This window comes from Pseudopipra pipra, chromosome 4, assembly GCF_036250125.1.
Source record: "Pseudopipra pipra isolate bDixPip1 chromosome 4, bDixPip1.hap1, whole genome shotgun sequence".
NCBI classification, from domain to species: Eukaryota; Metazoa; Chordata; class Aves; order Passeriformes; family Pipridae; genus Pseudopipra; species Pseudopipra pipra.
Genome location: NC_087552.1, coordinates 23218721 through 23245159, shown reverse-complemented (window position 1 = coordinate 23245159; position 26439 = coordinate 23218721). Strand labels below are relative to the sequence as shown.

Genomic DNA, 26439 nt, shown 5'->3' with positions numbered 1-26439 from the left:
TGAAAATACAGTATATTTTCAACTGATTCCAAGCTTTAGGAACTCTAAGGGTAGATTAAAATAACTTTAAAGACTTACGAGCTAGGTGGATGTACGGTTATAAAGTCAATGATGGTTTTCAACATACATACAATGTAACAGCAACATCCCTTCCTATTTTCTTGATCTCAATCCTGTCAGAAAACTTTTTACATGGTGCTTTTTGCTACTTTTAAAGCCACACAGAAAGCTATCACATCCATTTCTCCCTTCTGAAATGCTATCACTCCTTACAAAACACTAGCTGGAGTAAACTGCACAAGACCCCCATCTATTTCACAGACAAGTCAGCTGTGCTTAGTTTAAGCAGCCTTCAACAACCGCTTAAGACAAGATATCTGAATTTATACCAAAGCAGATGAGGAGTACTCAATGGTCTTGCCACTTCTCTTCAGGAGAAAGGCAGTAATCATCAGCAGATAAGCAGTAATGTATTAAAACCAGCACATCTACTCCAGCAGCAAACATCTGTCTGCATTCTACTTTATTAATGGATGGACCTGCAGTTCATCACTGTAAGGGAGCTCAGAGTTTTTATCTATGATATCTATCATGCAAACTAATAATTTTCAGTGGTTCACGGCCCAAATATAAGCTAGAGACTATTACTAATTTCTTTCTGTTACTTAACATTAGATGAGAAGCCTACTAAAGTTAGCAGAGCCTTCTGATTTAGATCTCAGTTTACATATTCACTGCTGATGATCACCAAATCTCTACAGGCATGTGCTATAGTCTGATCAGCTTTACAAACCTATATACCAGAAGGTCACACAAAAATATCATGGCATGTAATGAAAACTTTCTTATTTCCCATGTGATCCTGGCATGGGAGAAGTGTTTGCCAGATTGATTGTGCTGAAAGACAGCTTTTTTCAATGTCAGCTTTTTTTTTTTTTCCCTGCTTCTGTGAGGAAGGCTGCTTCAGCCACCAACCAACCTGAACCAGAGATGCTAATGTTTTTTTTGGACACAACAGGCCTCACCTTCATGCAGAAACACCCTAAAGGCATGTTATTCTTGCAACTGATTCCTCTCTTCCATGATGGGGGGAAAATTCTGGTTTAGCAAGAGGATGGATGCACACCTCTCTGAGAGCACCTCAGAAGAGAAGGTGGCAGGAAAAGGACCTCAGTTCACTAGGGCATCTGGCTTGCCCACACCCACACAGTCTTCAGGAGAGGGAAAAGTGGGATCTAGATCATGAACTGGGTGACTCAGCCCCTGCTGATCACTAATTTTGAGTGAAGAATGAGTTTGTAATTCCAGGAAAAACAAATCAATACACCAGCTGTGCCGTCTGCATTTTCCGTCTCCAGTGTTTGCCTCTTTAGTGCTTCAGATTTCTATGGGTGGTTTTGGTAGTCCTTTTAACATATCACCTTACAGCTGATTATGATCTCTTTAAAACCTCTGCAAGGGATTTTCCCCCGATAGATGGAGCAGCAACCACAAGCCTCTCCAGTGGCTGGAATAACATGACATGAATGGGTTAGTCCCATCTTTTCTTTCTTGTTCTCCAGAGCTATTCAACCATATTCCCAAATAGCTTTGTAAAGGGGGATCTGAATGAGGTGTTTATCATTCTTATTGGGTTGAAAAGCCCTCTAACCCTGCTAGGACACAGGCTATTGTAGAGAAAGTGACACACCTGTAAGCTTGGACAAGTTTATTGCACAAGTTTGAAAACTGACATTATGAAATGTAGCTATTTGAATATCCTAATTGCAAACTTATAGGGGATTACTGCGATTCTTTTATTTAAAAATGGAGTTGAAGTATTAAAGCATGGTCACCATAATGTTTAAAAATTTTACTACAACGAAGGATATTTAATTTTCAGGTTACATCCTGGTGCTGACACCTAAAGCGAAAAAAAAAAATAAGAGTATACTAAATAGCTCCTAGGACAAAAATTATATACGCTGAGATTCTGGATTCAAAACCTTGGCAGTTTAGCAGACTCCCTCCTCCAGGAGCCAAAAAAACCCAAAATGTGTAGTTCTTGCTCAAAAGTTGATATGTCACATGATTCAGCATCTTGATTGCTTCAGTAACTTATTAGTCATGATATTAATTCTTGATAAATGGACCTGTAAAGGCCTTGAAGACTGATTTTTTTTTGATCTTTTTTTCCCCCAAAAACACTACTGAAGCAACTAATGATAAATTTAAGGAAATCACTCTGTAATACTTCAAACAGTTTAAATCTCCAGTAAGACTTTAGGACACTCAGACCTTAAAAAGACAACAAACAAATAAAAGTCAATAGCCAGCAGTATTAGACATTCAACTCAGTATCTTTACAGAGCATCGAAAAGGCATGAGCTTTCACATCTAAGACCTATCAAAAATCAACTCCAAGCAAAAAATCAACATGAAATATTGACCTTGGCTGAAAATACAACTCACAGAAGTTTGCACTGCACACCATATATAAGGGAATAAGTATTCAAATGTTCAGAGACAATCTTTCAAGAAAGAGTGGGATTTCTACAGTAGGAGTCTCTGTAACAGTTGCCTAAATGAATTCATCACAGTATTGCTTTGGAAGATTTTTTTGTGTCAACAGTACAGTACCTACATTGTCATTGTACTGCCCAGCTCCAAATACCAGTCTTTGACTACCTGTGGAGTGGAAATTATCTAAATTAATAATGTACAATGTGATTTGTCACATTCACTGGCTATCTAATGTCTATCAGTTTCTGTACATTCCCCATACAACGCTGTGACTCTTCCCTACTGCTCAGTCTTTGTTGCCCTACCACTTACTTGTTCAAGGACCAATCTTCTATATAATATCTAGCTGATACATTTTTTCCTGCAAACTGCTGAATTTATGCGGGAGGGGAAAACGGAATTTCCATAATATCCACCTTCTAGACTGCAAGGGGGGTGATTGCTCCCATTAAAAGTTTTGGATGACTCACACCACCCCCTCGTACATCATGAGCTTCAACTTAAAAATAATTATTCACAATCTACCTATGAGATATAAGTAGTGCAATTAATTGGGACCATTTGACAGCATTAACTCCTTGCTTTCATATCAGCAAAGCTGGATTCTCTGCAGCAAGCACCTATAAACCACAGAACACCTATAAACCACAGGACTTAACATTTCAAGGGATCTGAGCAAGAATAGAATCATGTTTCAGATATGGAATTCCATGTTCCCAGAAGGCATTTAATCCTCTGTGGCATGAGTAATTTTTATTCAGTTTCTAGCATGCATGCAATCCTTTCAAAGACTGCAAAACAGTCTTTGCAACTGAATTGCTATTCTTGTATTGCTGATGTTTAGGAGAAGAGGAAGATTACTTTGGGAGATACTCAGGTCTTGCCATGTTAAAACTTGGACAGAAATTGCTATATATGATGATTCACATACAAAGTTGGATTTTCACAAATTAAATGCTGCATTTTTAGGAGTTTCTACCTCTAGTCTACAAAGTAATAGGGAGCGAAGGTGTTCATACTTTCCTGGGGCAATCTAGCAGTAACTAGGTCTGGAACCAAAAGGACCCTTACTAAACCATGAAACCTGAGACCCTCAAAAACAGAGGAATAGAGGGACCTGAAAAGCCACGTCACTTGTTATATTTTGTGTATATTACACACATTTCTCAGAATCATAACTTAAATCATAACTTGATGACATCCTAACTTGAATTGTGAATCTATTAATTAACGACACATATACATAATAGTCACATTGAAGAGATACTTGTACATTCAATTGCCTGGGAATCTGTTACCTAAAGGCAGGTGGACAGAAATTCAATTAACTCCCCAAAAAAGAAAGCTCTTCAAATGTTGCTTCAGCTCCCCCATTGTCTTCATTTGGACTCACAAACAAACAGAGCTCAGCAAAACTTTTAAAGCTATCACTATTACAGGAAACTTGCTAATAAGACAGAAGAGTCAGGGGCCCAGACACAACTTTGGTCACACCTTTACACAATAGCATCTTAATTACCAGGAAAAGGAAGTGCACTGTAGTCACACTTGCAGTAGAGGCTAGATGCTGTAAGGGCTAAATGCTGCTGAGCTGATCCCTAGTTATCATGTTCAACGACAATTTAGAGAAAAGATTCCTTTTGACCTCTTGAGCTTTTTAAGATTTCAGCTTTTGTTTTCCCCTGCTACTGTACATTGAGATATTTTTCTGCTTTAAACATCTGCACAGCCTTGTACCTTAAAGACACAATTTTACAACAGAAAATTCTAACAACTTCTCTGATGCGGGCAAATCTGTGGATGCATTTTCAGGTCCAGAAAAGTTTGGGGATTGCTTTTTGCTATGTTACAAAAGTTCAAGTATGAAGCTTATCAAATGCAAGGAAACAACTGAAATTTCCTCTCCCTTGCCACATAGGCATTACAGAGTACCCTTTTGGCAAAGGGGCAAACAGCAGCCAGAGGCTTATGACTGTGACAGTAAGATCTACATTGCTATACACTAGTGCCTATGTGTTTGGAAAAGTGCCTATATCTTTACAGGCTGGGATTTTCAGAGGAGGTAAAAGCACCCTGCAGTCCTTTGCACAGTGTTCATTTTATGTTTTCATTCTCTTTTAATACCAAGAGTCCATTCACAGCCTCAGATAATCTCTTAAAAACACAGATTATTTGAACAGAAGAATTTCTTGATTTTTTTTTCCCATGCTAGTCTTTGAGTTTTCAAACTTCTCCCTGATTTGATGAGAATTAGAAACTTCACTTTGTTTTATTTCATGAAAACAGACAGTTTCATTTGATCACTTGAGTGTGGACACTTAGGATATCAGACAAAGAGCAATTATTGGGAGGCTAATGATGAGGTTACAAATGCTGGCAGCTCTGGGCATCCACTCAGAGCACTGCAGCACTCTGACAAGTCTGCTGGCATATCCTTCAATCTCCCATTGAAAATGCTAATTCACTGACATCTACTAAAAAAAAAACAAAATTCTTTCAAATGGAACTTTCTAAAACATTCTTCGTTGTAACTTCAGGACCTCATCTCCTGTATGTGAGCTGACTTCCCAGGCGTGATGATCCCAGGCAGATGACTGGAGTGTTGTATGACCTGAACTACTCACTCTGAACCACCAGCTGCTTTTTCACTAAGAGGGAAGGAATGACCTCAGGGAGACAGCCTAGGAAAGAAATGGGTAGCAAAGGTGGCATGAAACACAGCCTACATTGCTGGTATTGTACAATTTCCAAGTTCTGTAGATATACAACAGGGATATTCACACCTATCTATGTCACTAGTAAACACACTGCAGGAAAATGAGCTGGTTGTGTAGCACACAACACAAGTAAACACGTCAATAGTAACAGGGATTTATATCTGCAACAGGAGAGTCCTGGGGATCTGAGGAAATACTGAGACAGACGCCATTGAAGAAGTGATCTTTTGTGCCACCCTTTTCAAATAAACATAAAGGAGCAACAAGTGCCACTATCAATTCCTGAGCGACCTGATCTTGAACATGGAAGAGATGCTAATATTATTAAACTACTACATAACAGCTTTTTTTTTCTTTTAGATTCCAGGGAATCTAAATCTGTGTGCATTCATATTACTGCAAGAGTTTGACAGACTCCTTTAGCAACCTGTTAGCAGTTAAACTTGGCCAATATTGGGATTCTTATTTCTGCTAGGCTCCAGCATGCCTCCTGTAGAGGCAGAGGAGAAAAAAAAAAGGAAAGTTTATAGTTTTCCTCTTGAACAGCAGCCAGCAGAACTGAGCTGTCAGGCTACTGGAGATGATGAGCACATGATGTGGAATGTCCTCCATGGAACAGGAAGCCTTCGGCATCTATCCTTCACCTTCCTATCCCTTTAAAGTGTTTGTAAAACAAATCCCATGTTTTGTTCCAGCTCCTGCAACTTCACGTCCTGTGCTTTGGAATGTGAAGACAAGCTAGACAAAACACCAGGGAGGTCCTCGGAGAAGAAGAGGACCTTTAAATCCATGCAACCTCCTCAAGGACAGGGCTTGCTTCTGTATTTGCAGTTGGCATGAAGAAGTTTCAATATTCATAACAAAACACACACTGAAACTGTGTATATCTTTGCAGAAATTTACTTTCAGCTCTCCATTCTGAAATCTGTCCTCAGCAAGAGTGTTAAAAACTTGACCCTTGCTCTTATTGCCTGAACTGACTTGAGTTAGGATAAACAATGCTTTTGGCATTGGGTTTTGTTTGCTTGCTTGAAATTTTTGTCAGGGCCATGGAGATATATAAACAATGAATTGATAAAGCATTACAGTAATGTGTTTCTGTGGTTAAATATTTTATTTTTAACTAGGCTTATTTTAATTCTGAATGCATCTTCTGAACTGCTTTTAACTTAAAGTAGGAAGAAATTTTGAAATATATTAAAACATATGTTGTTTTAAAACAGGAAAAAAAACAACAAAAAAAGACAGTTCAAAATAAATGGCTTATGGTTTGAGGAGTGTTAATGAGGTACGACATTTCCAAAGTGACAATAGCACACAGACTGAGGTGGTTCCACAACTGCAGAACAGCCCCCAGCAGTGAACGCCTACTGAAGTGAACCAAATAAAGTCAGGGAGGGAGGTGGAGATGGGAGAAAGAGAGAGAAAGGAAAAGAAGTAAAAAACCAAACTGTTGCAAGTTCATGCACCCCTATTACAAATTCATTTTAATTAAACAAAGAGATTATACAGACATTGCTGACAGGGATTATCAAAATAGAATGGCGCCACCTGCCCCTTGCAGCCCAATTAATTAGCAGAGAATCTGAGGTGCCAATTATCACAAAGGAATAAGAAAGGATCAGTAAACACAGCTCATGGTGAACTTGAAAATTAACTCTTTCAGCTCACAGCTGAAGCCTCACAGCCTTGCACACAGACCTGATGATGAATCAGCCCTCCAAAAGCCCCACACTGAAAACACATAACAGACTTTCACAGATCCCTCTTTCCTGTGGTCATGTGAAGTATGATTACTCCTGCTCTTCCTAAAGTCCTCAGTGTACTTTTAAAAATTATGTCACTAAATTTAAATAGCAGATAAAATAATTTAAGTTCAGAAGGGTTCCTCAAAAGCATTTAAGTTTGAAAGGATTCCTCAAAGCAAAAGACGGACTTCTTACCATGTTTGAGGTACATCAGGAAAATGTAGATCACCTTCCGTGCCAAACCAGAGAGGTTTTGAGACAGTGAGTCCCTGAGTAGAATTCCAGTTACTGACAGATAACAGCTACAAATTTTAATTTTCTAACAGCTACGAGTTTTAATTTTAATTTGCTCCCTTCTCTCCCTCCTCATATAAGAAGAACCTCTTCTCTTTCAAGCTCTCAAGTAGGATACCTCCAGGAGCAAAAGGCTTATCAAAAAAGTAAATAAGAAGGCTCAGCAGCAATGACTAATTGCAATCTATTTTCATGGAGAACCCAGAGTCTACCAGAGCATTCCAGAAGCTTTTGGCTTTGGATCTATGCAGTGTGAGCCATTACCAAAGGCACTGCAGTGTCCATAAGAGGAGTCTACCTTACCACTTGCACAACAGGCTGATGGTGGCCCTGGAAAGGGAAGAGCTACTGCCATTTGCCCTTCCCTCTTACAAATCCCATATCACTTTTAGCAGAACTTCCTCCTCCTTCTAGAAGATTCAAAATTGTAGTACCTGCCCTCAATCTGTGGACTTGCAGCTGTGTCACAAACAGGAATTAATAAGCACCTTGTGTGAGGCTTCAGTATTTTTACCAGCTGTTGGAGGACAGACACTGAGTAACGACCTTTTCGACTCTACCTCCCCATAAGAGTGATCTGCTGCCTTTTGGGGCAGGCAGTGCTAGCATGTTTTGTGCAAACTTGTAATCACAGCTTAACCTTACTTCATGGTTTCCTGGAGGCCACAAAAACAAATGAACAATCAGATGCAAAGCCATGGAAGCAAAAAAGGCGACCATTCCCTTTTTAATTTTTTTTTTCCCCTGAAATATAATTTCTTTTAGGGAATGTTTACCTCTCCACTATGCATATGCTCATTTTATGGTTACATTGACAGCCACTAGAAGTATTATACATAATGATAAACTTAGCTTGTAGAGTTATAAATACTCAATTCAAAAAGGGTGGGTGAACTCTCAGTTAGCCCAGTATAGATTCAGTGTCTTTCTGTTGTCTTTGTTAGATTTGAGTACCACAGCTGGAATTAAACCCCATTCCCTGTCTTTGTGCTATTTCTTCTCTATTTTATTTGAAAAAAAAAAAAAAAAAGAAAGTTTTACATGACTAAAGGCTGTACTGATTCAAATAGGGAAAATATTAATTTCAAAAATTTGTTTTTACAATCAACATTATTCAATACTCCTATAAAAAAAATTAGAACAGAGTTGTTATAAGCACAGAGGGAAGCACCTGTAGTACCACTGGATTTAAATTAATCACACAACTGATGTTGCATGATAATTACACTTCCATATCTATCTTGAGAACTGCAAAACAAAGTCCAAATACTTCAACAACGCAACCTGTGAAACACAACAAGTTTTATAAGCAAATTTGCTTGCAATTCCAAGCTCCTCTTCTCTTCTAAGTGCCTGCTGGATCGTTACTCAATGGCTTTATTGTTTCGGGATCAGAAAGTGAGGGCCTCAGCTCTACAATGCACAGTTTGTCACCCTTTGGATAAAGGAGCTGTGAACCAAAGGAGCGGGACATACTAGCACTTAACACAGTGTGCTCTGAAGAGTGGAGCACATGCTGGCAGGACTTGAAAGCCCTGAAATGCCAGCCAGTTGCTCCAGTTAAATTGGTGAGACCTCCGCATACCTGTGGGGTGTGAAAAGGCCCCGGTACTCATCATTCTGCATTAGGATTGAGTTCATCTTATCAAATGGGCCTTTGAGCGTATTGTGAAGTAATTTACCAACCGAAGAAATCATAACGATTTTCCACTTCATTTACTTCAACAGTAGCTACGTAATGTCAATAGTTTTAAACATTTAATTAGACACACCACGTGTTTTATGCTCTACTAATTACATAAAATTGTGCTCAATAATTTTCTTCCCATTGAAACAAACCTTAAGCAGCTGTTAAAACACTAATTAGGTGAATGCTTCCATGCTGTGCATTTGACCTGGTGCCAAGCGCGTTCCTCCCAGTGGTGAACAGGGTTTTTCCAGTGTCCATGATGGAACTGTAAACGCACGTCAATCTCTGCCATGCCACAGAACCAAGAGTGAACTCCAAACATTTATTTTGGCCCTCACCTTTGAAAACTAACATAATATGTAAAATGCAACAGTTCAGAAAGATGTTTAATTATACTGGGCTTTTAATTTTCTCCGCTTCAATTTTTACTTCCAAAGAGCAGCTCAATTTGACGCAGAGCTTGTCATTTACAATGTCCTATGAAATCAGCACTTTTTATTACATTGGAGCTGCTTCACCAGTGTTATCTCACAATATAGTCAAATGGAAATATGCTCCAAAACACATTGCTGAGCTTGGTTCAAACGAAGCCCTTAGTACTGGGATATTTTAAGGATATTTTCTTCCTAAAATGTTTTAAAAAGTTATATGAACTACAGTTACCAGGCATACAGTGGCAAGGGATGGGAAAACCTTTTTATCATTTTTCAGTTCTACATGAAAAGAGAATTCAGAGAGGTTTTATTTGTTTTAGATATCCTTATGAAAGGGCATATAAGTCTGACCATTGATAAGCTTTTGGTGATTGTAATGGCATCCCAAATTGAGTCAGTACCTTTGAGTCTCTCAACTGGCTTCACTTGACGGTTTAACTCTGGATGTAACTCCAGTAAAATCAGGTTTTCTTAGTTAGTTACTAAGTCTGTACAGCCAGAGGCCTAATCCTGGTGTTCCTACAAGGACAGAGGCCTGGCTGAGGGAATCAGATTGCCAATAACAGGAACTGCCTGATGCAGTTCCTACCTCAGCAGTCCCCTAAACCTGCACAAGCCTCTATGAACTAGGATTTTGGTCTTGACCACATCCTGGCAATTCAGCTCCACTTCAAGATTTGTTCCTGAAAGATTCCTATAAGAAGAAACTGCCCATGCTGGCCATTTTCAGAGACACACATTTTCACTTTTCTCTACGTGTATTCTTTGAAATTAGACCCTAGTGAGCGTACATAAATGATCAAAAATTCAAGAGACAATTGATTTTTCTCTGCCTTTGAAATATTTCAAAAATTTTTTAAGCATTATCATCTGTGCATGCTTGCTGCCTCTACAGCAACAAAAGTACGCCTGTTATATTACAAAAAATAGATGTCTTATATTTTAGTTACTATCAAGTCTTCTCAAATTATTATAACTACGTTATAATTTCCAGCAATTGGTGATCTGGCTGGCAATGGGTCTTCTAAAATACACCACACCTGTGGACTTTCTTCTTTCATATATTCTATGTAGAACAATTCATAATTACTGTTCACAAAATAATTACTTCATTTCAAATAATTGTAAATTTATCCTAAAGGCTATTTATAAACCAACACTGTATCATTCATTGAAACAAATCCTCAGTTTACAATCTCTTGTTTGTGTGAAGCATTAACTCTGAAAGGAAAATGAATCACAGGGCTTTCCACTAAGATATGAAACCTGCCAACACTCACAGGACTCTTTCCAAAACACTTTTGGAAAATTAAGAGGGACATGTCCTGGCTTCCTTTTCTAGTGCCTTTATGACCTGCATCAGGTGTACTGTTGAATGTTTTCATTTTTTAATTTGTATGTGCTGAAGTCAGGGACATCACTACAAAGGGTACAATTCTAATCCATATACCACATCAGTGAAAACTGTAGGAATAGATCTGCTTAAAAAAACCCCCCAAAATATAAAAGATGTTGAATTCCCATAGTTCATATTGACCTCATGTGCCTGTACAAATGGAACAAACATTTTCTTAATTTAAAAAAAAAAAAGAAAAAGAAAAAAAGAACTTAACATATTTAGTGTCTAGATATAAATTCAGAAAATTTTCTTTTTCTGCCTTGTTATATTTTGTTGAAAAAACCCTGCCAATGCAAAAATGCCATACACAACTCTTCTCTGGGAGAAGAGACTGACCCCCACCTTATTCAAGGTGGTTGTAGAGACCAATAAGGTCTCTCCTGAGCCTCCTTTTCTCCAGGCTAAACAACTCCAGCTCACTCATCCGCTCCTCAACAGACTTCTGTTCCAAACCACTCACCAGCTTTGTTGCTCCTCTCTGGACTTGCTCCAACACCTCAATATCTTTCCTGTCGTGAGGGGGACAAAACTGAGCACAGGATTTGAGGTGCAGCCTCACCAGTGCCAAGACCTTTGCCATGCTAATGGACTGCTAACTCATAGCAATACCCTAGTACACCTTCCCAACATTCTCATCTCACACCATTTGCAGAAGTGTTTTAGATGGGATTAGATAACTTTCCAAGGTCCCTTCAAACCTGAACATTCTATGATGCCCACAGAACACTGACAATCACACCAGGTGGTCATAACCTCAGTATCTTTCACCCACAACTCACTTCCTAATTCTTCTTTTTTACTGCAGGAGAAGGTTGCACTCACCTGTCTCAGCCTGAGTAACTAAATTACATCCTTTTTATGCATAATGCACAGCAGAATACAGGGGCTACAGAATAATTTTCCCTTTGCAGCTTCCATATTTACTTAATGGAAACTTTCTTTATCAACCACATTCATGTTCTTAGAAATGTCTTCCTTTCAATAAAAATTACTTAATATTTTATGGAAGTTGAAGGCCAATGACCCAAATCCTGCAAATCACTAAAAATACTTTTTCTCATAGAATCCTGAACTGCTTTTTTATCAGTAGCAGAGAAAGCATTTTACTATAAACAGTTGCATTTTTGCCCACACTAAAAATTCTGTATTAAAAATACACTAAATGAGGGACAGATGTTTAAAACAGTGGACCTACAATGAAGTATTAAATATTGCTGGCACACTGAGCCCTTTGGTACGGTTTAGTCTCTTTTTGCAATAGGCATGTTTTCACAGCTGTAAAAGCACCAAAAATTACTGTCTTTGCTCCAATATTAATATAGAAATTTATAAAAAAATACAGCAGACTGCTGAACAGATTAGACTATTGTTCATACATTCTATTACTAAAATACTTTTTTTTTACAAATTAATATTAAACGCAAATATTTTGAAGTTGTTCAAGAGGAATAGTGTCACTTTGAAGAATACGTGGATTATTTACATAAAACCAAACAATTTCACTTTTGTCAAAAGAAAAATGCAAGCCTCCTTAAGAAATCAAACCTGATACTTGATGTTATGCTCAGTGACAAAAAGTCTGACCTATGACAGTACAGAAAAGGTGGACAATTCTGTGTGATATCGCTCCAAACCTGTGCTGGGTGCACTGGGTAGGATTAAAGCCCTTTTCCACAGGTACAGGTGCATCTTAGAGCAATGGGAGCAAGAAGTGGGACAGGACATGGAAGAGCAGATTCTGTGGTCTAGTGGATTTTGATATTTATACATGCTAAACATAAACATGAAGGGCAGAGACATAACACATACAACAGAATGATAATACTAAAATCTTCAGACCTTGACCTAGTACTGTGGGGATGAACTTGGTAAATTCATAACCACAGCAGAACCTGCTCACCACTGATGAAGTGGTGCCTACTTAAGTTTTCAACCCATGTGGAATAATAATAGGTACAAGACATCCACAGCTCAATTTGTTTTAGTGAGTCCTACTTAAAATATCAATTAGGAACATTAGTTCTTGTGACATGAAACTCTTTTACTACTCAAAGGAAAAAGGAGAGAAAATGTTACAAAAATCTGCATCTATTGTTAAATGAAATGTGGAGGACCAGCTTGGGCCCTTGAGGGAACCAGGAAAAACTGAATCTATTGAATGTGTATGCATCTCATAATCTTTGTCCAAGTTCCTGACAAAGAAGAGATGGGCAGCTAAGGAGAGACAAAGCTTGGTTAAAAGCTCCAAACTCCAGAAACGCTGTTTCAAAAGCTAGTAAAAAACCTAAAAGAAAGGGCAGAACAAGACAGAATATGGGCAATATGATGAATAGGCAGGATGCTAGCATACACAGTAATAGAAACAAAGCTCCACAAGGCTTTGGGAGCACAGCTCCTACTCAATAAAAAAATTCCTTGGACTGGAGACATTTTTTTGGAAGGAGTTTGTATGGCACAAACATTTCTACTCTCTTCTTGAAGCCTCAAAAAAACCCCACAACCAAAAAACCACAACCAAAACCACAAAAAAACCCACAAAAACCAACCAAAAAAAAAAAAAAACCAAAACCAAAACCAAACCAAACAAAAAACCCCCACAACCAACCCTGAAGATATCGACAGCCCAAGTCAAACATGGTTCTCAGCCTCTAGGAAGTCCCTTGTTATGCATCTTGATTAGGACTTTGCTGAGGAGGTCCTACCGAACTGTGAGCCCAGAGGATGAAGCTGAAACCCCACGACATAACTAAGTAATTTTTTTCCCTGCAGGAATTCCCACTGCAGTGCTGGCAGTCACTTGGCACAGAGAGGACTGTTTGCAGTGGGAAGATCGGGGCTGCAGGCAGCGGTGCTTACAGCCAGACCCACGTCGCTGTAAGCATTGCTGCTGTGATGGGCATGTCTCACACGGAGCCCCATCAGCTTCACCAGACTCCCTCCAAGCGTGGGGTCCCAGCTGTGCATGGCTGGGGATGCAGAGGCATGAAACAGCAGCACTGCCACAGCGGCCAGCACAGCCCAGCACATAATGAAACAAAGAGAGCCCTCACTCTTCTGGTTAGACAAAAAACCCCAGGGGCTGTAAAACATAAGGAGGGAGAGGGAAGGGGGGAGTAAAAACAATCTCTGAGTAGGAAAACAGGATAAATTCATTGAATAAATTATTTACTGGAATTATTCACTTAGTTTCAATTACAATCTATCCATTCTATCCACCATCTACATTAAATTATAATAAATTATTCTATTATAACTTGGCTTCATGCCTGCTGATTTGCAATAGCTTATTTTTTCAGAAAATAAAGGTCTGATGCTGTTTAACCTTCCACAGTATTTAGATGTGCACCTGGACATCCCCAAAAGACGGTTTCTTTTTGAGAAACTCAGTCCTTCTGTAAATTAAAGAGAGGGGGGTGAGCATATTATATTTAAATTGCTACCAGAAATTTTGACAACACAAAAAACCCCCAAGATCTCAAAATAATCTTAAAAAAAATATCCTGCTGCTTTCCTGAAGATTTTGGCATACGCCTTGTGCTGAATACCCAAATGCAATTCTGAAAATATATATGCACTCTCCATCCTTCTGCCATCAGGTCTCTACTGAGCAGATGTTTTAAGATTCTTCTGAATAAAAAATGTCTTGTTCTACTTTACCAGACTATCTTTGACATTCCCAAAGGGCTGCACTTGAAAATTAATTACAATAGGATGCAGGAAAAGGGGGAAAAACCCATGAAGGTTACTTTTCTATATAACATACAAAAATAAGTTTGGTTTCCACAGTCACACAGAATGATTATTTGTTAAGAATCCAAGTCTGCACTGGGATAAAATGAGCACAGGTCAAGCTAAAAGGTATAGTTATGTTGAAAGAACGGCAGGAGAAATGTGCAGTTAAATAAAGAGTTTGCAAACAAGAGAACATTGCTCACCTTCCTTTCCTCATTCCTGTACTCCTGCAATCACTATGTCTATAAACTGATCAGACAGACACTGAATTTTTAATTCTATACACACTGTAATTTTTATGTCTTCCTCAACTTCAGCACAGCATCTATCATATTATGAATTAAAGCAGAAATAAATAAGGAAAAAGGTGAGCAAAACCCCCTGACTTTTATACATTTAATAGTACTCTGTGAACCAACACTACAAAGCAAGAGAAAAACAAGGCCTTATGGGTCTGTTTTACCAGGGGCAGCTGCTGGAGCAACAGGATAAGGCCAAATTCTGCCCACGTGGGCTATCTGAAGGCACAAGTTAAACCAGCTGGGTGAAAGGGTGGTCATGCTCTGAATGGAATAGATTTGTTCTATCCCTGGCAAAAGGTCACCACAGAAAATAGCAATGCAGAGAAATTCCACCATAAATTCATATATACACTTTAAGAACCTGAAAGCACCTTGGATGCAGTCACCTCAGATCCCTAATGAAACAAGACCCCACCTTTTCAAAAATGCATCTCAGAAAAAATGCTAGACATCATACCAGTAAGTTTAAACCAACACATACTTTTTCCCTCAGTCGTTTTAGGAGTAGCATGGGGTTTTATTTTGCTAATATTAGCATGTTCTACTACACTAGAAGTGCTTTTGTAATCCTGAAAACATACTAGCACTACTTCCATGTAGTTTCATTGGTGACGTCTACTACTACTAAAGGGTAAGCATATACTTCAAAACTATAATTCACTTAGCTAGTTACCAGAGCCAGCACTATGTGAATAAGCTTGATATATCTCTGTTCCAAAACCTATCAGAAAACAATTTATGGAATCTAATAAATTAAAAATGAATTGTCTCCAGCAACCATATATTTCACAATAAATGTATGTTCTTTGATCACAACTGACTGTGCTGTGTTCTAATTAATTTTTATACAGAAGTTTGCTATTGCCCCTGAATAGATTTTATACACAAGACTAATCAGCTAACATTTTCAGCTGTGCCTTTGTCTTTTCACCTTCCAACCAAGTTAAAAATTCACAGAATTCTAGTATTTATGGCATAGCTTTCTACCTATAAGCATTTCAGTTTATGGAAGGAAAGACCTATATTTTTTCCTTTGCTTTCTTGACCCCAACAGGCACACAATAGAAAGAAATACATGCAGACAGTTTAAGGACTTGCCTCTAGACAATGTGACTGCGGAAATGAGTCCCTTTTAAGCTCTCGATTACTTTCTTACCCAGTGAAAAGTACTGGTATTACTCAGTCACCGTGTATCCCCTCCACAGTCTTCTGAGACAGGCATAGAACCATTTGGTATTACTGCTTGAAAGGGCAGGGCAGCTGGCATGGAGTAGCATTTTGGCCCTATTTTTCCTGGAGTGTTGTAACTCTCTATTTGTGAGTATATTTTCCTGTATCAATGACTAGGAACCTGGAAAAAACGTCTATAAGTGCAGTACACAATCTCTAATTTGGACTGGATGGTCTATGCACAGATTATTTTTTGCATCTGATGTGAAGATTCTGGCATCAGATACAGGGAAAGAAAACAGCAGTAAGGTTGGGGTAGAAGGTATTAGACGGGGGAGAAAAGTAAAGGAGAAACGAGGAGATTGGCCATTAACACTATTTATCTGCTGCTTTGCCACGGGAGGTAGATTCTGTTCGCTTGTGAAACTAAAATGCAATTAAAAATTCTAACTGATTAGAAAGAAAAAGAGCTCTACTTTCTTGTCCAAATCTTCCTCTGTCTTTATGCATTCATGTAGAAAGGTCTAAGGCTCTTTACATGTTTGTGCATAGCACCATCATTGTCTTCACTTACAAGTAATGAACTATACCTGTCTACCTGCCATTAATCTCCGAGGGGCAGTACAATGCAAACACCATGAAAGATGCTCTGGTATATTTTATATACATATATATATACATATATATGCATGCTTTGAAAAACAAAATAAAAGAAAGCTTGAGGAAATGAAAAAAAGCATCCCATAAATTCCAATGAATTCCCAATGAGAAAGAGAATAGCAAATTTAGCCTCAGCATCAGGCACCACTCCACGACAAAAAGTTCTCCTTGCATACCATGTGGTCTAGAGACACCAGTAAAGTTGACTGAGTATCTACTTAAGAAAAGGTCAGAAAACTGTCTCTCTAGAGTTGCTTAAGTATGTAAGGATCCAGTCTTGGGATATAGCCAGATGACCCTGGGAGATCTCTTTCAGCATTTTTCTATGACTCTGTAATAATGTTCAGAGGATTTTAAAAATTGGTATTTTAAAAACCTTCTTTGCTCTGTGGAGAAACTCTGGTAAGAGGTATTCTTATACTTTGATACTGTCTTCCTACAGAGTGATATTACAATGAGTAAGTAGGAACATGCAGAAATTAAACTTTCAGAACATGGGGTGGTGATTTTTTTTTTTCACTTACAGACTTCACAAGACAGTTTATGTTAAATGTTCAAAAATTAAAATAAATTCCATAATACAGACAGGAAGTAGGTGCGATAGGAACCAAATGGGAGTAATAGGACCCAGGTGGTTGGAATGGGTACAAAAACCCACATAGATGGCCATGTACGGCACAAATTGGAGCCTGGAGATGATTATAACTGAAACCTTCCAAAAGAAAGAATGGCTGTAAATGTTAACTGTATCAATGCAAACATCTTGATATCTTACCACTGAGAAACGAGTGAGGAGGGAGAAGTGTATGATTTACTTGGCTAATACAACCTAATGTGTTCATGCTGAAACTAAACTATATTAAGGCATATGTTGGTATAGGGCGTCATAGGCATATAATTTTAACTCTTGATTAGGATGAGACCTGAGCATAACAAAAGTGGCAAGATGGAATTTACTTTCAATTCATGTCAAGTAACAAACAGCCATACTGCTTCAAAAGCCACAGGACAAAACCATCCTTTTATACAATTAAAAATAATAAGCCTGTTATTCAGTACCTAAGCTGATAGGGAAAAATACATTTAAGCTTTAGTAATGTAATACAGATGGGGTCATGAAATACTTTCATTTACTTATCCACCTCTCTATTTATTCCAAGACAGAAGACTAATATCCTATACCAAAAAAAGTAATGTAAAAAGCACATCTAACTCATGAACAAAGCTCTCTTGGATGAAAAATAAATACTTTTAAGAGGTTTTTCATTAAAAGAAATAATATCCACAATATGGTACAAAATGGTAGCAACTAGCCTAAGTGAAAGAGGCAAAAAGAATTTCTGGCATTAGATATATAAGGTTAATGCCTTAAAAGAATGCAGAGAGACTGTGAGCCCTGACTACCCTTGTTGACAGATACAGTCAGGGAACTAAGACCCCATGCCCAGGACTTTGTAGAGTTGCATTTTATAAAGGTGTTCAGCAAAACTTGTGACTCAAGGACGGTGTACTGATTTTAGCACTCTTCCCCTGCTGCAGAAAATTTGAGAAAGTGCACAGCACTTTACTTGCTGCACTTTATAAAGCAGTACGATATGCTTGGACCCTCTGGGATTCTGTGATTTTTTTTAGGAGGAGGGAGTAATTTTTTTGGCAAAGAAGGGAAAGAGACAAGGATGACCTTACGGCTGTTTATCATGGTTTGGTCTGAAATCTTTAGAAACACTTTAAATGTATATGTCCATGTTGCACACTGATGAAAAATCATTTTATTATCAACAGACTAGTGTAGCTACCCTACCAAAAAACAGTGAACCAAAAAAATTTAACTTATAAAGTCCCATGTAATGTGAAATTTTAACTTATTCAGACCTATATTGTCAAAAGAAATAGATACTGTTTTCTCCTGCATTACCCCAAGAACAAAAAGATTCAAAGTATATATTGTGAGCAATGTAGTACAGTATTGTAGTGCCATTCATTTGGTATTTGTTAATTTTTTGGGTTTTTTTAATGAGAACCAAAGCCTTTGTGGCAAATAGCATAAAAATAAATTAAAAAAAAAACCTGAAAGGAACAGTGAGAAAGCAATCAGAAATTCATAGAATTATACAGACTGTAGACAAGTAAAGAACAAAGCACTCTGAGTATTAAAAGCAAGGGAGAAAGTGGAAGCAAAAGTCACTATTTCAAGATGGTAACAAAGTAACAAAAACAGAGCCAACACCACCAGATTGACCTATAATCTAAAGGCAGACAATGTAGAGGACTTTTTTTTTTAACATTAGAGGGTTAAAATATGAAACATCAAACTTCTGCAAAACAGAAGAACAGAGAAGATGAAGTGAATTCATAAAACACAAAATACATCAACATTGCATATAAGTAAAATCCATATAAGTTTGGTGCCAGTAACCCAGTCAATACACTTTCTGATGGTAAACAGGCTGAAAGAGGTGACTGGCCTTTACTAGAGTAAGAAAATAGATCAAAATAAATTCCACGTGAAAAAGAAATGAAAAACATCTGCTAAAGACACAAATGGTTTGTTGGCTGACATCAACAATGGGAAAGCTTCCAATATATCAGCCCTGGGCTTGCCAGCAGGTGTTGCTGCAATTATTCAGAACAATTAGAGGTGATATTTCCAAAAGCATAGAGATGACAGGGCCAATAAATAAGGCAAGCACGATATTGTCAACAACTGAAATGTAAGCATTTCTCATAAATCTTTAAGGATCTGTACAACTAAATATTTTAAAGCTAGCCACCAGGGCCTCAAATTTTACCAGTCATGCTAATATGAAATAATATCCTCCTCCATGACCAATGCCATTGAAATGCCCCAAACAACCAGATTTCTATGATACTTCCTTTACTAGAGAGTAGAATGTCACCTTGCCAAAGAGAAATACGAGTAAATACACCAGCTAATATTTTCAGATAGCATATATTTGAGTGTATTCATTTATTTTCGATAAGCATGAATTTTTACTGATGTTGGCATTCATTATTACTTAGATTAACTAACTTGATTAGTCTCATTAAAACTTTTTTCTTTTCCTTTGTGGAAGATTTCAAGTTTTTATATTCTTTCATTACAGCTATGCTTCAGCTTACAAGAAGGCATAAAACACATCTCTAATGTTTAGATGTTGGGTTTCTCAACATACTTTGAGCCTAACTATGCATATAGTATTCTCCAGCTGGGCACAGAAGTTAACAATTCTTTGTAGATCAACATCAAAATTTACCTAATCCTAAAATCTCCCCATTCTTCCCATTAATAAACTCCATCATGTGCACCCATCATCATCAGGAGTTTTTAGAGAAGGTTCTCAAACTTATGTCTATGTCATGAGACACTCTCCAGACTGATTTAAATTGCATGCTCAATTCATTAATCATTTTAAAAGAAAACAGAACTTGCTTTAATTTTTTAAACCATCCACCTTTCTAACTACCTTGAATAAGAAAAAGTATTAAAAAACCTAAAGACATGATATGACTTGCATCATTTTGAACCATTAAATTACTGATCATGCAAATCGACCAAGGAGTGTAGTGGCTTCTTCACAGTGAACTGCATCATGACCCTGCATCCCTTGATTTGCTGTCTTGCTATTAGTTTTACAGCTGACTTCAGTGGACTCTCTGTCAAAAGCAAACCTCTCTGTAATTTACATCATGCCCTGCATTTCATGGAAAACCTGAACTGAAAAGAGATAGCAACTTTTACTTCATTTGAGTTAGAGAGATAAGCTGATAGCTAATGGCAAATATGTCTGCCTATTTCAATGTTATGTTACGGAGACATCATCCAGATGCCCAGCCCAGCCTCAGGACCAAGTCAGGCCCTCCTCCCAGGCACGTTTTACAAAGTACTAACTGATTCAGTACAGGTGATGTAACCACACTGCAGTTCATGTTTCTTTTTTATGATATGCTTCCAGCTGAAAGCTAATTACATGCTCAAGTCACTTACTCTGAGATTAAGTGGCACCAATTGCTTGCATGCTCAGAATAAGTTACTTAGCACACACTCTCAGCTTTCATCTGAAAAACATGCACGTTGCTGTTTCCCTACAGGAAAGAAGCATTCACGGAGACTTCCAAAATCCTCTCAGGATGCAAATTGCTATTTAAGTGTTAGATATTACTTTATTCTAAAGAGCTCTGAGGGTGGAAAAAGTTAGGATGCTGATAACTGCCAGAAATACTAGAAAACTGCATGAGAGAAATAAGACCTGGTAGTGCAAGTATAGGATACAAAGTGGTTTGACAGAAGGGATGCAATGAAAAATCAGTATTCGTCTTACAAAGTACATTTTTCTTAATCTACAAGTTTAAAACAAACAAAACAACAAGAAGTGGTCCTTCTAACAGCCTGCTTTGCAAACCACACCTGGAGCCTGACCTGAAGTCATGCTGCATGCTCTCTGGCTCACGTTAGAAAGTAATTAGCAATTTTGTTGACAATCAACAAACCAGAACAGAATCCAGCTCATTTTCTCATACCACTATAGACCAGATATAAGTAAAAAGTTGTCAGCTTTTTTTTTTTTTTTGAACTAAGGAAAGCAGATATATTTTGCAATAGAGACAGATTTTGGATCTTTGGAGATGGATGATAGCATTTGTACATTGTCATTTTCTGACCATATATGCACTTTACAAACAATTCCCCTATCCCACAGCATCTTGGCTGGACTTGTTAAAAGAAGAAGTGACTGCATTTGAAACAGAACCCCTTTCCAGTCCCATCTCCAACGGGAAAACACTTTGCCTAGTGAGAGATGCACAGCTGCTCTTTGTGGCTTCAGAAATGGAGCTAGCACCTGCCATTTGATACCTGTGCTAATATCAGGAAATAAGAAACATCTTTTTTCTAACTGGTGTAATATAAAGTAAAAATCTTATACCATACATGCAGGAGTAATCCTTTCAAATTCATTCTGTTATTATGCTGAGAAAACATGGTATAAAAAGCTATTCTCAAACCCATGATGACCTTGTGCACTATGTGTGGAGGAGACAAGAAGTGTGAAGAAGGAATAGAGATGAACTTCAGCTGGAGCTTAACATTGCCCCATTCTTAGTGGCACAAGGTAGCTAAAGGTCACAGCCTACTGAAACCACCAGAACTGCAACACTACAAATACACCAAACTTATTAGACCTGCACTTTTCAGCACAAGGAGAAAAGGAGATATCCCAAGTGAAAAGTGTCCCAAGTGATGGGCGTGGCACGGAATCTTGCCTCACACACTAATTTCCACAGGCACAAGGACCCCCAGGGTAGCTGATGCCTAACCCTCAAGGCTGAAATGGGCTGCCCATCAACTGCACCTACCATGGACCAGCCCCCAAATTTGCTGGCCATGAGAGGGTGCCGGTAGAATTGGTTTCCTCCAAGCTAAGGCAATAGCAGGGCTCTGGGCAAAAGCTGGGCAGCCCACCTCTGGGACAACCCAGACCAGGTTTCAGTGCACTTGTCACCGCTAAAGGCTCTCAGAGCACCACGAGCAAGAGTATTTTGGCATGCACAAAAAATTAATTAGCAAGAGAAAGGGTTACAAGCTCCATAATTCACAGGTCCCACATTAATGATTAGCTAAGTGAACTAGCTGCCCAATTGGTAATTTGATTCATTGGAAAGGAAAAGGCACTCTACGGACCTTGAAAGGTTTTAGCAGAACTGCGTGTCCCAGGTCACCCTGCTTCTCCCTGCCTTCATCATCTCCTTGTCAAGCTCAATTTGCCTGCAAGGTCCTGACAATAAACAGAAAGATACATTTCAAGGTTAGTAGGCAAAACTCTTGGTGGATGTCTTCATGAGCCATTGCAGTGATGAAATGAAGGAGATGTAAGGATGGAAAGGGTTGGGGTTTGTGTTTTGTTTAGCAAATGGCATAGTCTTATTCAATTATCACCCTTCATTTATTTTACCTTGATCATTAATACTTCATATGTACCCATGCTGCTAAAAGTAAGCAGAAAAACATTCCTGAGAAGTTGAAGGATATTATTTATTGCTTGGAGGGAGAAACAAATGGTCTGCTACACTGTCTAGATACTGATATGTAATTTTCCAAGTCAAAGCACTGGGACAATGTGGTTGTTAATTAAAAATCACACTTTACACTTATGTTTTCTGAGGTGGGATGAAATACAGTAAATAACTACAGATCACTGGCTTATTTTAATTTTTATAGAAACCGTGGTCCCACTTCAGTGCCCTGGCACACAGCGCAAAGTGTAAGTAAAGGGTATTCTGACCTTAAGAGAGAGATTTCAAACATATGGTCTGTGGGCCAAGTAACAATGTGGGCCACAAAGTATAAAGAAAAATCAGAGTATTTTGTCCTCTCCTGCAAGAAATGCATTCTTGAGTACCAGTTTGACATAGAAAGCAACAGGCTGAAGACTTTCAGTTTGCACTTTAGAACACAGAGTAGTTGCCTGGTCCTTCCTCTTCATGGTCACTGTTTTAAGCACTGTTATTTTGCTGAGGTCATCCATATTAAAGTCTGCCTCTATTTTCCACCATTAAAAAGAGCATCTGAACTAAAAAGCACATTAAAAACTCCATATCTTCTCCTAAATCCTTCCTTCTGTACAGTCAAGGAGGTTCTGTGCATTTGTAACTCCTAAAGTACAAGAATGTCAAAGCTCAGTTGGTTAGAGCACGGTGCTAATATCACCAAGGTTGTGGGTTTGATCCCCGTATGGGCCATTCACTTAAGAGTTGGACTCGGTGATCCTCATGGGCCTCTTTCAACTCAAAATACTCTTTGAAATCCTTCTGTGAAACTATTTCAAGCTTTCAAGATGCTTCTGGGACTACCAGTACTCAGTAGTTTAACTCTGAATCACAGAGGAGTGTTAGCAATAGCAATATATATATTTTTACACAAATACTAAAAATTACAAAGAAATTGGAAGCAGCAGCAGTAGACAAAAAAAAAGAATGTTTTTAAATGGCATGAAAACTTGAGCTTTCTTATGCTGTGAGTACTCTCACATCATGTCATAGACTAAGATAAACTTGAAAGGACTCTTCACACTGCAAGGGCTATTTCTAAACCAGTATTAACGAGCGACCACATGCAATTCTCTGCATTCTTGGTTTGCCTAAATGAGCACTGTTTAAGAGACTAAGTCTTGCTCAAATAAAACTGGACTTCCTGTGTGCAGGGAAAAAGATAAAGGTCAGTGATCAAGGGATTTAGTGCCCACAAATACAGTGTTCTGTAAATGTACATGCTGCTGAATGTGCACCTGCCCTCAGGATAAGCAGCGTTTCCCTAGGATATTAAATGCTCATGGTATATCTACATATAACGTTGTTGATGTAACCCCTTTGACTAAGTTTTTTTCATATATAGGTGAAATTCAGTAGTAAGCAGCACTTGGTAGTGTTTTGCAAATACAAATCAAACTGAAAAATCCAATATTCATTACTCATTCAAGAACTACATTCCAATGTTAGTTCAGTTTTTAAATACCCATTTACAGCATGCCACTAACATTGCTGTATGGGACACCTACAGGCAGGGTTCAAACATTCTGATTAGAAAGGTTTTTCAGATTAGGAAAATAATATTCCCAGTCATAAGTTTAAAGATGGGAAGGAATAAAAAGTCAAAAATCACTTCTGGGAGAGATGGCAGCCAAAGAAGAGCTTTCTTAAAGACGAAAAGAGCACCGACTCCCAAAACATAAATGCTTTTCTTTGGTTGTGTAAGCACATTTTGGCCTTTTTTTATTTGCTCTCAAGTTTATAGTTACAAAACCTGAAGAGCTCCCAAAGTCATCTTCAGCAAGCTATGGCAATGAAGAGATGCAAGTGTCACTCTTGTGAAACTAAAAAGTATCACAATTCAGGTGACACTGGGATAAAAAATAAATTTAGGTGGATTTTCCCATCTCTGCACAGGAACACAGATATTTAAAAAAGAACAAAACAATGCAGAGGAAACCAACCTGATGATGAAAACAATTACTGCTAAGTTTATTACTAGGAAAGAGTTTGCCCCAAGATGATGTCTGAACGGAAGGGAATATTAAAAAACAAACAAACAAGCAAACAACCCCAAAAACATAAAACCCAAACTGAGAGATTTTACTCTTCAGTCTCTTGAAACCCAGATATTTCAGAAAGATTTCCTCAAAAATCAGAGAGGGAAAGAAAGAATACCTAACAGCCTGCTCTGAATTACAGAATTTGCACACAGAAATTAGTATTTCTTAAGAGAGATCACAAAACACAGAATGACTCAACAGTCCAGACATCAGAAGAGTCACTTACAATATGGGAGATCCAGGTCTGAGTCCCCAGTGCAATAAGCATCTCAGCAAAGAGAAATAGCCTCAGGTGGAGAGGCTTGAAGTGCTCGGTTACAATGTGGGAAATGAGGCCCCACATCCCTGCCCTGAATCAGACAAACCCATGAGATTAGACTTGAATCCTTCACAACCCACATATGTGCTCTCTGCACTAGGTATTGGCCATTTAATATAATGGTCTTTGAACTTCTGGTCCTGCTTAGAAACAATTTCCCACATCCAAGACAACTTTCTAAAAAAAAAATTTTCTTCTAAATTGATGTGTTATAAGCTGAGCTCCCATATTGGCATACCATCATTAGGAATAACATAAAAAATCATGCTCAGCCCTCTCCCCACCCTGAAAAATCACCAAAATCCCCAGGGGCTACCTATCTTATTTGTCCCTTGTAAGGACTCCAAAGGAGTCCTTCAACCAAGGCATGCATCTCTTTCTATGAAGTTATCTTTACATGTACATATGTATGTTTTGGTTTTTTGGTTGGTTGTTTGGTTTTTTTTTTAAAGTCTTACTTTTTTCACACGTAACTTTTTTTTTTTTTTAAACTATGCCATAATCTCATTTTCCCTATGAATGCAGAGCATGAATTATGCTCCTGCTCCAATTATTAATGGGGGAGGAGGGCATCAGAAAAAGCGTTATCCCTACTGTCCTTTCCTACGAAGCCTTCCTATCCATCGATCTTGTAAAACCTCTGGAAGACAACTTCAGCCTCATCATCCTGGGAGTTCCTCCCATCCTCCCATCAGGTAAGTACTGACAGCCCTCCCATGCATGTCCAGAATAGTCAAAAAGCTCCAATATTAACCCCCGCAACACCCAATGCTGTTACAACTACTACAGACACAAATGCTAAAGAGGCAGCGTGTGACTTTTCTCACCCCAGCCCCAGCAGGTAATTGGACTTTCCATGGATAATCCCAGCAATCAGAGAGAAAATCTCTGCCTCTAGCATGACCCATTAGCACAGAGTTCACTGATCAGTAGGTTAACATGCCACTAAAGCATCTCTCTGTGGGGCTTAGAAAGGGTCAAGAAAACTCCACCACAAAGAATGAAAAATACCTACAGAGCTAATATGTGGTTATACCAAGATCTTCAAAGACGAGTCGAATTCAGCTCAGAGGCTATTCTCTTCCCTGGAGTGAGACCAGCAATGTCTATAATCCTGACATTTTCTCCACATCTTCCCTTCAATGTCCCTTAAATTTGAAAAATAGAAAATGTTTTACTAAACTATATGGGAAAGCAAACAACTGATCTCATTGTAAGGTCAGATGGATACATTCTGCATTAGCTACTCGACAACACTGTACACATTTGCACTTTGCGGTCCTTGGTCATAAATGAGAGACCTTTTTTTACCTATTTACCAACAGGTAAGCCACATTTACCCAGGGTAATGACATACACACAGAGGTAGTTACTGAAGAACAGTTTAT

At 38.3% G+C, this 26439-nt stretch overlaps 1 protein-coding gene across 2 annotated transcripts in view; it reads right to left on the bottom strand.

Annotated features, from left to right (window-relative positions):
• BMPR1B (bone morphogenetic protein receptor type 1B) overlaps positions 1 to 26439 on the bottom strand; it is a 241493-nt gene that overhangs the window by 93175 nt on the left and 121879 nt on the right. The window contains exon 1 of one of the 2 annotated variants that reach the window (XM_064651941.1): positions 26067 to 26178. The exons of the other annotated variant lie outside the window; for it this stretch is intronic. The gene's annotated coding sequence lies outside the window, so the exon portion shown is untranslated. Of the gene's footprint in view, positions 1 to 26066; positions 26179 to 26439 lie in introns of those variants that run through there. 2 annotated transcript variants of the gene reach the window in all.